Source organism: Lissotriton vulgaris, chromosome 6 (genome assembly GCF_964263255.1).
Source record: "Lissotriton vulgaris chromosome 6, aLisVul1.2, whole genome shotgun sequence".
In the NCBI taxonomy this organism is placed as follows: Eukaryota; Metazoa; Chordata; class Amphibia; order Caudata; family Salamandridae; genus Lissotriton; species Lissotriton vulgaris.
The window spans coordinates 514067941-514078879 of record NC_141694.1 but is presented as its reverse complement, the minus strand read 5'-3'; positions in this window follow the sequence as shown (position 1 = coordinate 514078879).

The window sequence follows — 10939 nt, the reverse complement described above, 5'->3', positions numbered from 1 at the left end:
ACTATGCTCTATTTCACTTTCGAGTTTGTGTTGGGCATGAAAATACATTATTTTTTTAGAGGGGCCGGGCAAAGCTCCCACTCAGCCTGACCCAGGCTGCATGTCTCTTTCACAATAACTCCTCACTGCTCCAATATCTACAATCTCAGCCTTTCACCGAAAGTGCAGCAGACTCGGGTGAAATGTCGGTCCGATTACAGCTAGACGCGCCCCCGCGTATTCTTCCTGTGGCCCAGTCCGCTGGCACACACTCTTATTATATAGCTCCTCACTAACTCTGTTGTGGGAATTAACAGGTGGGAGTGTAAGGAAGCAGCTGTATTTTAAATAACTAAACGGAATCTCCAATTATTGAGCGCTATAATACCGAAACTCAATTGCTTTTGGGAAAACGAAACACAGAATATAATTTCTTTTAATGTAGCATTGTTACGGGACATCCTCTAAATTGTCTCCGATTATTACAATTCGCTCTTCAATGGAAGGGCGTCACCGAAGTTAGGCCCAAGCAACGTTTTGTAAAGCGCTCGCCTATGAGAGGACGAGATGTAGCAATTTCGTTGAACTGAATATTGTTAAGCAGACTAAACAACTTAACTAAAGAAGACGAGTATTCATTCCACTCAGGTCATGTTTGGACATGTAGGATTGTAAATAAGATTTGGGCATACGTGTCTATAAACGATATTTCAGCTATCAAGTGGAAATATTACTCATTTAACACTGGCACTCGTACAGCAATGCAAGGCATTGAAGATCATACAGACACACATAACGATCATGTGATGTTCACAAGTATATACACACACACACACACGTATGCATGTTTGTAAATAATAACCATAGGGCCTCCAACGAGAACAACTGCATTATCAGAAACATGTCATGATTGGCACTGAAGACGAAGGCTCTACGGGTATCACAACACTTGACATCTCAATTCATCTGCCTCAAAATCAATCACAGTTAGTGAATCGTGTAGATATATTTGGAGTAAATACCGTATTTAATGTGACCTGGATTTAGATAATACGTTGATTCGCGAGGAGGCGCGCCTATGTTTCAGTAAACTTCAAAAACAGAAGGTGCCCCTCAATCCAAGCCAACGTTTTCAGAGCACAATGCTGCTTCCGCCGCCTACCTATCGCCTACGCTGTACCTGGCAGAACAAGGATGTTTGGAGAGGTTTTGCTGATAACAACAGCACCTCCTGTTCGAGACAGGCATTCAAGACATGAAATATGGCTAATGCAATGCTTCTCAACACAGGTAGAGATTTTAGTCAGAGAACTGACGTTTAATAAAGCACAAGTAAAACATGGACCGTAAGGATGTAGTAGATTGTGATGTCTGTTCATGCCCATACCATTAGGAGTAAGAAGGACTGGAGATGGAACATTGGGGATACTGACTGGAGCAAGTAACCCTGGAAACCGCATGCAGTCGGTGTGGCAGTAGTTTGACTAGCAAGAATGCTGTGCTCAAGAAAAGGAGCAGTGTCCTCTTTGGCATCAACGAGCTACAGGAAACTCATGATTAATATAAAGTACAAACCAATAAAGTAAAGCAATTACAGTAACCCAGCAAACCTATTTAATTACAAACACATTAAAACAGTAAAATGCGCAGGCTGAACCAGGTAGCAACCCAAACAAATAAGATAATGAAAGTAGCTTAAGTTAAATAAAAAGTTCAGCCAGTTTAGCAAGAGTAACCAAAGCATTTTTCACCACAATGTATCGCGATGGAAGGTTACACATCCCTGTTAAAGACCTACATGTCTTTACTTAAGATGTGAGCACCATTCTGGTAGTGCATAATGCCTTGAACAGCATCTGCTGAGCAGGGGATGCACTATTGAGCAGCATCACATACTTGCCTCGCCTCTGCTGAAGTGACCTTATCTGAAGAGGGTACAGGTTTTTTAGTAGTTAATTCTAAAAAGCTAAAACGTATTGTTAACTGATTAAGATAACGAGATAGCAACATTTTACAAATATTTGTTGGGAACCAGCAGTTCAGACAAAATGGGGAATTAAAATAAAGAGGGTCATTCACGCAGGAACAACAACCAAGCTCCTGAGACGGCTGCAGCGCATCCAGAACGCCTCGACACGACTAATCCTCGACGTCCCCCGACGCAGCCACATCACACCCCACCTGAGAGGCCTGCACTGGCTCCCCGTCAGCAAGAGGATCACCTTCAAGCTCCTCATCCACGCACACAAAGCCCTACACAACGCCGGACCAGCATACCTCAACGACCGACTCAGCTTCTACACCCCCACCCGCAGCCTCCGCTCTGCCTCCCTCGCCCTCGCCACAGTTCCACGCACCTGGAAAACCACCGCCGGTGGCAGATCCTTCTCCTACCTCGCCGCCAAGACCTAGAACACCCTCCCTACCGGCCTACGACAGACCCAGGACCTGCTGGCCTTCAGAAGACTTCTCAAGACCTGGCTCTTCGATCAGTAGCAGCCCCCCCCCAGTGCCTTGAGACCCTCACAGGTATGTAGCGCGCTTTACCAATATATATATTGATTGATTGATTCACCAGCTTAATGCTAATCTGAAGAAAACATATTGAGTAAACTGTGTATATAAAAGAAAGTACATTAAAAGTAATCTGCATTGGTAAACAGTGCCTAATGTTACTTAAAAAGCACTCACCCAGGGGGCGTGGCCAAGATGGCGTCGGAGTAAGACGTGCTTTTGAGTCGCTCCGGCGCCCGACCTGCTAAGCATTGTACAGCATCGCCTACGGGGCCTCGATCCGCTCCAGGACGACAACTGCAGCCGGCGGTACTGAGCGGAGTGGACCGGTGCTCTCGGCGAATCCCGGAGTGGTCGTACGGCGCCATTGAGAGCTCTTCAGCAACGGGCCTGCTGAGCACCGACCTTGCGTGCAGACGAGGCCGCCTTGGAGCGCAGCGGATCGGTGTCGGCTGGGCGTGGCTTCACGGAGCGACGGACGTCTTCTGCCTTCCCAGCCTTCAGGCTCCCTCCACTACAGCGGGACGTTGGTTTGGTGGTTCACCACTTGCTTTGGTCGGCTGGGAGGCTCGACGGCTGGCTACCTAGTGGAACTTGACTGCCGCACGTCCCCCCAACGGGCCCGTGCGATCCGGAGGCGAAGGGTCCAGTTGTGCACTGTGCCGAGTGGCTGACTACGGCCTGGCTCTGCGAGTAGGGTGCGTCGGCTTTGCTGCCACTCCTTGGCTTCTCGGCTGGGGGACCTTTCTCGAGCGGCCATTGCTGTGACGCAGGTGCTCTTACCTGCAGCTCGGACGGCCTTGTGCCGCAGCCCCGCCGCCATGCCGAACTTGCCTCGCAAAGGGAGGACAGTGAAGGAGGTGGCCTCCAAGGCATCGCAACCGCCCAACTCCCCAGGAGCGAGTGGCTCGGCGAGACAATCGGATGAGGAGGCGCCGGCCACTAAGGCCTTCATGTCGGAACTCTTCGCCTCGATCAAGGAGGACATCTCCGAACTGCGGGCCCAGCTAGCGTCGGACCTCCGTGAGGTACGGAGGGATGTGGACGGCATTGTTGAGCGGGTGGCCGTGTTAGAAGACCATGACCTGAGTATGGCGAATGACGTCCACCAGCTACAGCAAGATGTTCTTCGCCTTACAGACCAGAACTTGAATCTGCAAGCATACGCCGAGGACCTGGAGAACCGCTCCAGGAGAAACAACATCCGTATCAGAGCGGTCCCCTGGGACGGTGAAGCTGGTGACTTGAGGGGGTACGTGCAGGCCCTCTTCCTCCAGGTGCTAGATGAGGAGGACGTTCTGGAGATTAAACTGGACAGGGTGCATCGAGTTGGCCTACCCAGGCGAGGGGGCCCTCCTCCGGACATCCTAGCATGTGTTCATGATTTTCAGACCAAGGAACGCATCCTCCGGAAGGCCAGGGCCCTCTCCTCCTTGACCTTCCGAGATCATCGGCTGCAGCTGTTCCAGGATTTGGCGGCGTCTACACTTCAGAAACGGAGGGAATTCCGGCCGGTGACTACCTATCTGAGGGAACAGGGCATCTCCTACTCCTGGGGTCACCCTTTCCGGATCATTTTCCGGTGGTAGAACCGGTTGGTGCAAATCCGCTCCTTGAAGTCCGCGAGGGAGCTGTTGAGATTGGAGGAAGACCCACCTTCGCAGGCGGCACGATCCTCGCCTTCGCGGCGCCGACATCACTCCTCGTCATGGCACCGGGTTGGGGCTTCCCCGGAGCGGCTGCGACCGGACCACTCTATTAGCCTGCAGGAGAGAGGATCGGCGGTGGCGTCGGTGGCCTCGGCCACCCTTGCGGATTCTCAGCAGTCCTCTGGAGCGGCTTGACCCCTGCTTTCTTTAATGGTTGGGCGCCGGGGCGCCTCTGCTCCGACGGCCCTGGGGTACTATGGTACTTTTGGAGAAGACACCCCGGGCCTTGGCCCTGGGGGCCCCTGATCTGGTGCCCCCACCCCGATACCAGTCTGATGTGGACCGTGTGACCTGTGGCCCATTGGAACTGCTGACCGTAAACTTCAGGTTGCGGGCTTTGTGCTCTGTTTTTTTGGCTTTTGGGTTGTTTGGGGGGGGTGGGTCAGTTTGTGCTTTGCAAGCGCTTGTAATGGCAGTACAGTTTTGGTTGGGGTTGGGGCTTGGGGGAGTGGTGGTGGCGACCTTGTGTGTTAGCGGTATGGTGCATGTGACTACATTGCTGTTTACTCCTACGCTTTATATTTTGCTGTGTTTGGGGGGTCCTTGGGCCCTGGTGCTTCTTTGGGACAGTGGCCGTTTCGGGGGATCGGGGTGAGGAGGGGTGGCCCCCTGCGTGTGGCTGTGGCAGGGCCGTTCACTCTGGGTGCCTTTGGTTGTGTGTATTTGATGGCGTGGGCCCCGGTGTGTATCGAGGTTCTGATTGAGCTGTGTGGCTGCTCGGACGTATGCATGGCGTGGATTTCTAGTTCCCCGTTATGACCATTAGCATAGGAACTTGGAATGTGAAAGGCCTCAACTCTCCACAGAAGAGGCAGAAGCTCTGGAAGTACATTGTGGACCATCACTTGGACGTGGTCGCCCTTCAGGAGACCCACCTGGCTAGGAGGGATGAGCTGCGACTCCGCCATAGACAGTTCCCTCTTATCTACAGGGCGTCCGCGACCACGAAGCATAGGGGGGTGGCCCTTCTCTTCCGGGCTTCCCTACACTTTCAGCCCCTGGGTATGAATGCTGATAAAGAGGGCCGCTGGCTGATGGTGAAAGGGGTGTTGCACGGCCGCCTCTGTACTTTTGTTGTAATGTATGCCCCGAATGCGGGTCAGAATGGCTTTTTGCAAGGCTTGCTTGATAAGGTGGGGGACTTTGTTGAGGGACACTTGATCTTGCTGGGTGACTTCAATATGGTATGGGACAGGGACCTGGATACTTCTGGAACACGCAGGGCGGACACTGGCGTCTTTTCGGCGGAAACTAAACGTCAGCTGAGTGATATGGGACTAGTAGACAGTTGGTGCTTTGTCCATGCACAGACTAGAGACTACACTTTTTTCTCTAATGTTCATCGCTCGTACTCTCGCATTGACTATGTCTTGGTGGGCCAGTCTCTCCGGGGAGATATACAATTGTCTAATATCTTTCCACTCTCCTTATCCGACCATAGCCTGGTAGTTCTGGGACTACACTGGGCCCCCGGGGGGGACGGTTGGCGCAAATGGTATTTCCCAGCGGCTCTGGCGAGGGATGACCTGTCCTGTAAGGCCTTACGCAAGGCTATCGGTGATTTCTTTCTTCTCAATCCCCCTTCGGACACCTCGGTGTACAACACATGGGACGCGTGCAAGGCCTCCTTAAGGGGCACTTGCCTCGCCCTCAACGCACACCTGAACAAACTAAGACGCGAGGAGAGAGAGGCTCTTGAATCGGAACTTGCCACTCTGGAACAGGCCCACAAGGCGAACCCCTCCAGGGTGACTTTACGGCCCCTAACGGCGGTGCGCGGGAAGCTGAGGGCCCATTATAATAACAGGGCGGAGTTCACTCTTCTGCGCCTCCGGCGTACCTCCTACTCCCAGGGTAACAAGATTGGGCGCCATCTTGCCCAGCAACTTCGTGACAAACGCGAGCGGGATTACATAGGAGGAGTGCGTGATCACGCGGGCTCTGTTCAGCATAGGGACGCGGACAAGGCGGCCATATTTGGCCGCTTCTACGCAGCGCTTTACTCGAGTGACACTCTCGATCCGGAGGCTCAGTCCAAATTTCTGGAGGGGCTCCCTCTCCCGAAAGTCTCTAATGAATGGAACGACTTGTTGTCCTCCCCCATCACTCGGGAGGAAGTCCTGGACGCTATCAAGGCCCTGAAGCTGCATAAGGCCCCTGGGCCTGACGGCTACACGGCCCTCTTCTACAAGACGTTCGCCTCGGATATTTGTGATTACTTAGTCTCCCTCTTCAATGCAATGGCGACTGATGGTAGGACCACGGACTCCATGGCCGAAGCGCTGATTACCATAATCCCCAAACCGGGGGAAGGACCCTACTTCCTGTACGTCTTACCGCCCGATAGCGCTCCTCAACCTGGACGCTAAATTGTATTCCTCCATCTTGGCGGGCAGACTTCAGGACCTCATGCCTGCCTTGATCCACCCTGACCAATCTTGTTTCATCAAGGGTCGGCAGACTCATGATAATCTGCGCCGCGTGGTACACCTCATTGAAAAGGCGGAACGGTTCCGCATACCTGCGGTGCTGGTAGGGCTTGATGCGGAGAAGGCCTTCGATCGCGTGGACTGGGGGTTCTTGCACCAGACGCTGGTGGCCTTCGGATTCTCGCCCCGTTTCGTTCGCATGATTGAGGCCAATTACCGTGGTCCTACTTCTCGGGTATTGGTCAACGGCCACAGATCCGGGAGTTTTAGCCATTCCCGGGGGACGCGCCAGGGATGTCCCCTCTCGCCCCTCCTTTTCGCCCTCAGCATCGAACCTTTGGCATTGGCGGTACGGGAAAATGAGCGAATTTTGGGGCTTCCCTTTACGGGTGAACAGCATAAGATCTCGCTCTTTGCCGACGACGTCCTCCTGTCCATACGTGACCCAGCACAGTCGCTACCCCATGTTCACTCAGTACTCTCCACTTACGAGGCGGTGGCGGGCTTTAAGGTTAACTTTGATAAGTCCTATATCTTGAATCTGACCCCGTCCCCAGGGGAAGTGCAACAGACCCGGATGCTCACTTCGCTTGCTTGGGCGTCATCGTCCCTGCTTTATCTGGGGGTGCGGCTGACTTCCACCGTGGGCGCCCTGTTCCAGGCTAACTTTCCACCGATGTTGACATCGATCCGGGCTGAACTGGAACGGTGGAAGCCCAAATTCATCTCCTGGCTTGGCAGGATTCATGCACTCAAGATGGTTCTTCTTCCCAAACTTTTGTACCTCTTTCAGGCTTTACCGATTCCGGTGGGGCTGGACTACTTCCGCCGATTGAAGACCGTGATGCTGAAATATGTATGGCAAGGAGGCCGAGCGCGGCTTCCGTTTGCGGTTCTTCGGCGCCCACGCTTGGATGGGGGGGTGGGTTTCCCGGACATGCATTTGTACTACAAAGCTGCCCAATTGAGAATTATGGTGGAGTGGTCCCAACAACGCTCGGAGAAGCATTGGCTCCACATGGATCGGAGTGTTGCGGGCCGCTCCATATGGGATCTGGCATGGAAGCCTAAGATGGACCGGCCCAGGAACGTATACATTAGCACCCCCACGAGCACGGTGTTGAAGGTGTGGGACGTGGTGAGTGGCGATGACCGCTGGACCACATTCCCGTCCCCGTTCACCCCGATTCATTTTAACCCGGCCTTCCCCCCGGCCTTGACGGAGGGTCCTTTTGAGGCTTGGAGGGAGGGCGGCTGTAGGGCCCTCACCCACCTATTCCATGGCACCGAACCCCTCACTTTCCACAACTGTATGAGGGACTACGGGGTGCTGCCAACGGAGCGATTTCGACATCTCCAGCTCCTGCACTGGGCAACGTCGCCTTCAGTGGTGGATGCCGCCACCAGACCCTTGATGACTTTCGAATCTTTCCTCCTTCGCACCTCCACCATGAAGGGAGCGATCTCTTTCCTATATAAGTTGCTATTGGACACTACTATATCTCCGAGACCGCGGTACCAGGACCATTGGGAATCCACGTTAGGAAGGGACATCTTTGAATGTGAGTGGCGGGGCCTGTGGCGGGACGTGTCGGCGCATAACCACTCTACTGACCTCAGGGAGGCCCATATGAAACTCATCTTTGATTGGTACCTGTATCCATCTAAATTACGCCGCATATTTCCAACAGCTTCGGATAGGTGCTGCAGAGGCTGTGGGATGTTGGGGGACTTTAGCCATATCTGGTGGGAATGCCCCTCCATTAAGCCATTTTGGGCCGAGATTCTCTCACACATGAAGGATATTTTGGGTTACCCACTCCCTGACTCCATGGCTTTTGTTCTATTAGGCCTTAGGGACCCACTGCTCGAGCATCAAACTAGGGCGGATAAGCGTATCATGTGGTTGTGTTTGGGTGCGGCTAAGATGACCTTGGCAGCCGCCTGGAAGGCCCCGTCTGCCCCTGCTGTCTCCTTGTGGCACGCCCGCTTGTGGCGCTTGTTGAGCATGGAACGTCTCTCTGACATTTTTCTGGGTAATTTTAAGAATTTTATGCACAATTGGGGCCCACTTGTACGATTTCTGTCCCGAGGTCTTCCTTCGGCAGTGTGTCTTTCAGCCCTGCGGACCCTTCATCTTTTCCAGATTTGATTGTGAGAGTGACTGTGATGGATTGTGTGCTTGGTGTCGCCACCACTGGGGGGAGGTGAATGTTGGGGTGGGACGAGGGTGGGAGGGTAGTTGGGGAAGTTATTTTTTGTCTCCCTCTTTGCGACTTACTTTACTCTTGGGATGAACACTGCGTCTTGATTGGGACTGGAGCTGCTCCCCCTGTCCAGGGACACTGCCTCTACTGTTGGTACACCTGGCATACTTTGGACGCTATGATGGGTAGGCCCTCCTGCCCGCGCCTCTGTTGCTTTGCCCGGCCCCTGGCGTCATGGTGTGGACTTTGGAGTTCTGCTGGCCCTTGCTTTGCGGACATTTTCTCTCCCCAGTCATTGCTCCCCCTGTGTGGGGATTTGTGGCGGCCTGTCGCCTGTTCTTCTTTTCTTTATCCTTTGCTCCCCTTGCTCTATACCCGTCCCCCTTTTCCGTTTCACCTTGCATACTACAAATTAAAATTTTACAAACAAAAAAGCACTCAGCCAGAGACACCCATAGCCAAACGTATTTGGTCACATTTTTGCATCCCTTTCAACTTATCAGGAGCAGAAAGCAACCACCACCCTCCCCAAAATATTTCCAGACTCCAATGCTGTCATTTTATTGTTCAGAAAATTATGTTTAAATTATCATACCATACACAACAACTAGTAGGTGGTAATTAATATATTACCCCAATTACATAGCACAGGAATCTAAATCTACGCAACAGTGGTCACTTGTCAAATTAGCACCCTATTTAGCCTGACAAAAAAACAGCAACACCTTGACCTTGTTCTCCTTTAGGAGGATCTCCATTGATAATCACATATAAGCAATGAATAGACCTGCTTACATATGGAGCACTTTTTCACATTATATACATAGAGAGAGAATAAGAAAAATAAGGACCATATAGGTAGTGTATAGAAAAAAACGTGTCTAACTTCACAAAAAAAGCCATCCCTTTTTGTGAAGGGGCAATGAAAAGGCAAACACAAATCCCCCATATCTCTGTATCCTTTGCCAATCAGACCTCCCAACTTCCTGACCAGTGCAGAATTAAAATCCCCATACTTTTCTATATGCACTTTGTCCGCTGGTGTAAGCTTTAAAATAAACGAGATTTTTGCAATCAATTCAGAAGTGAGAGAGATATTACATGTGCCTCCTCTTGAATGTGCAGGTTAGACCCATCCTTTGTATACAGGTTAAACCAGTCATCGGTACGGAAACCCAGTTTCCACCTACTAAATTAGCGAGGGTCGTATTAAGGCGGACATAGTAGCGGAATGGAACAAGAATAGCAGTTATAAGAGATGACGCTCCTACTGGAATGCCACCCCATATCTTGCCCCCAGAACGAAGCAGAGACATCCATGGGCGGAACTGGGCGCGGAGGAACATTGGCCGCGGCCAGGTCGCAGGACAAAATGCAGGTGGAACTGGACACGTAGGAGAAGGGCTGCCCAGTACGGACCGGGGGCAACTGGAGTCTGCCTGGGTGCCTAAAACTCACAGCGTGATGCGATAGAACGCAGAGGCTTGCCGGCGGCAGCGGAAGATGAGCTATGACGCAAGTCCGGCCGTGTGGCTCTCGGCTGCGGCTTGCAACACAGAAGGTGTTATGGTTCTCAGTCCGGTTTGCTTGAGGCGGATTGACCCTCAAGTCCTCAGGCGAACACTGTTACTCACCTTCCCAGTGTTTCCTTCCGGTCTCAGGCGGGTGGGCAGGCTACATAGCCTCAGGCCGCAGGCTATTCACAGAACAGCCTGACACTTAAGGAACCAGCCGCTCGCTGTCTTGATGATGGAACCCGGCGCCCACGCACAGAAATGCAGGAGAGGAGGGGTGAATGACACGTGCAGCTCAGTGCCCGCCCATTCACAGGGATGTCGGGCCTAAGGGGGCTGCTTTTCTGCCGTTGTTACATAGGTAACAGGATTGTGTGCGGTTTCGGGATAAAGAGCCAGGGTACAAAGACCTCGGCAAGCCTAGCATGCATGCTACTAACACACCTGCCCCCGCAATGAAGCCAACTCGAAAAATAAAGATGGTCGAGCCTCAAATTAACATTTATGCGATTTTATATAGCGCGAACTTTACCCGAAGGTGTCAGAGCGCTTTACATAAGAACCAGTTGAGAAACATAAGGACTTAG